Below are 2545 nucleotides of genomic sequence, written 5' to 3' on the forward strand. Positions count from 1 at the left end.
TGGTTTAAGAATAAGACACAAAGGATAGGAAGAATGGAACACTTTTCTGGATAAAGGCAATGTTCTGTGGCTGGACCTTGATATAATTAATTCAGTGATTAAGTTGTTAAATCAAATACTCTGTAACTAGGGCACTTCTTCGATGGAAAGTAAGCTGCTGGCGTCTTAGTTAACATTCATATAAACGAACTGGAAGAGTGTGCATGGGGAAATTGCCAAGTTTGCAGATGGCATTCAGCTCTTCCAGGGATTAAAATGCCAAGGTGATTAGGGATAAACTGAAAGATGAGGATGTGGGTAGAAATGTGGCAGAGGAGTTTTAATGTGACTAAGTGTAAGAAAACATTCAGGGGAAATAATCTTATCAGAGGATCATGAGCATTTGACTACAGTCCAGTAAGGAAACTGAAATGACAGAAAATTGTTTTCTTAAGACATCAATCCTGTGAGATGTCACAGACAAAACACAAAAATACTGAGAGTGAAAGGTGAAAAATGTTGGTTATCATCAGCAAGTTTATTGGAAACCAAATATAAAGGGTTTCTTACACTCTGACCTTATCTTGTACAAGCCTTGGTACTTTCATACTGTATTTGTGATATAGAATATCAGATCTACCAATCTAAATACAAATGACACGATGAAGGTAGAAATGGTCCAAAGGGGGGGAAAAAAAAGGAACAAAATGAAAAGGCTTTGATTTTAGGAAAGGCTGAAATAATAAGTCTTTTTCAATCTGTAAAGGTAAAAATCCAAAGGGGACAAAAGGATATGAAAAGGGAAAGAGAACACTGAGTGACTATATACATCATTCATCCCAGAAAACCAAATCAATTTCATAATATTTCATGCCTTACAGGAACATCACCTCAATGTTACTAGTTTTATAGGAAAATGAGGCTCAGATATATTAAGTGATTTGCTTAATAATAGCAGTTAGTAGGTGGCAGAGCTAGCTAGTAAAATTAAATTTCAGCACTTCTGATGATCAAGTTTAGAGACTATACTTCTTTAGATAGGTACTGTGCTCTATTTATTTTTGTACTGCCAATGCCTGTCCTACTGTTTGGCACATAGTAGATTCTCAGGAAGTGTTTATTGAGTTATTGAATTAAATAAAGCTAGACATTTGGACTTTAATAGCAGAAAGGGCAACCATACTCAATGAGTCCTGTGCTTATAGATCTCTAAGGATACCATACCAACTTAGTGCTTCTCTGGAGTTTAAAATTCCCTCAAGTGTTCTGCAGGAGGGCTTCAACACCCTTAGGAGGCACATAAGACCCCTTAAGAAAAAGAGCAATCTCAAAGCTCTGAAAATGACTAATTTCTGAATAAACACCCTAGCTACAGCTTTAGTTGGGAACAGCAAATCACTTTTTCTGAGCAGATTTTTCTGAAGATCTCTATTTTGGGAAATAATTAAATGATGCAGTATCACAAGATAACAAGATTATCAAATACAGAAAAAAAGAATCCTATAACTCAAGAGAACACATGATGGATAGATTGGATGCATTTATCTGTAATTATAGGGGAGCTACAGAACAGAATGCTTTGGAGTCATGGGACAGATTCTCTTTCCATGACTGGCTTATAAAATTAAATCAGGCTGATTTGATATTGGAGCAAAGTGGGTCAGTTATAAAGTTTGCTTTGGAGAAACACTGAGCAAATATAATTTTCAAATGATATGAATTTATTTTATGCCAGATAAATAGTGTTCCTAGCAGTGACAAGTTTTCAAGTTTAACTCCAGTGTAGGGTCACATACCATACCTACAATCACCATTACCATCAAAGCTGCACATTTCCATCCAGCAGTCTAGATACAAAGAAATATCCTTTATGATCTGGCCCCACTATTTCTTTCAAACTTATCTCCCACTATTTCCCTCTTGCAAGATTGCTGCAAAGTGATTGTGTGAATAAGGCACCCCTTCTTCCAAGTGGACACTGAACCTGGGTACTTAGCAAGCAGAATGTGGGGCTGTATTTCATCCCCACTGTCTCCTCAGTCAATGCCCTTATGCAGTGAACAACCTGCAGAAGCATATACAGGAACCCCATCCTACTACCATTCAGACAGTAAAATGGTACTATTACATTCATCTACCATTCAGACACTGTTCCCCAATTACCCCTTGCCAAATGCCCCTGTGCATTGGTCCACTTAGCAATCACTTTCTCACAATAGCCAAGATATGGAAACAATCTAAATGCCTGTCAGTGGACAAATGGGTTAAATAAATGATATATACATATACTAGAATATTACTCAGCCTCAAGAAAGAAGGGAATCCTGCCACTTGCAACAACATAGATGAACCTAGAGGACATTATGCTAAGTGAAATAAGCCAGACATAGAAAGAGAAATATTGCATGATCTCACTTATATGTGGAATCTATAACAGCCAAACTCAGAAGCAGAGAGTAGAATGGTGGTTATCAGGGGCAGGTAGAGGGGGAAATGAAGAGTGTTGGTCAAAGAGTCCAAAGTTTCAGTTATGCAAGATGAATGAGTTTTGGAGATATATGGCATG

The 2545-nt window shown here is 37.2% G+C and overlaps 1 protein-coding gene across 1 annotated transcript in view; it reads right to left on the reverse strand.

The window, feature by feature from the left end:
• Nucleotides 1-2545, reverse strand: part of SYN2 (synapsin II) — a 175514-nt gene that overhangs the window by 46237 nt on the left and 126732 nt on the right.

The sequence above is a fragment of the Pteropus vampyrus genome, unplaced genomic scaffold (genome assembly GCF_000151845.1).
Source record: "Pteropus vampyrus isolate Shadow unplaced genomic scaffold, Pvam_2.0 Scaffold171, whole genome shotgun sequence".
Lineage (NCBI taxonomy): Eukaryota > Metazoa > Chordata > Mammalia > Chiroptera > Pteropodidae > Pteropus > Pteropus vampyrus.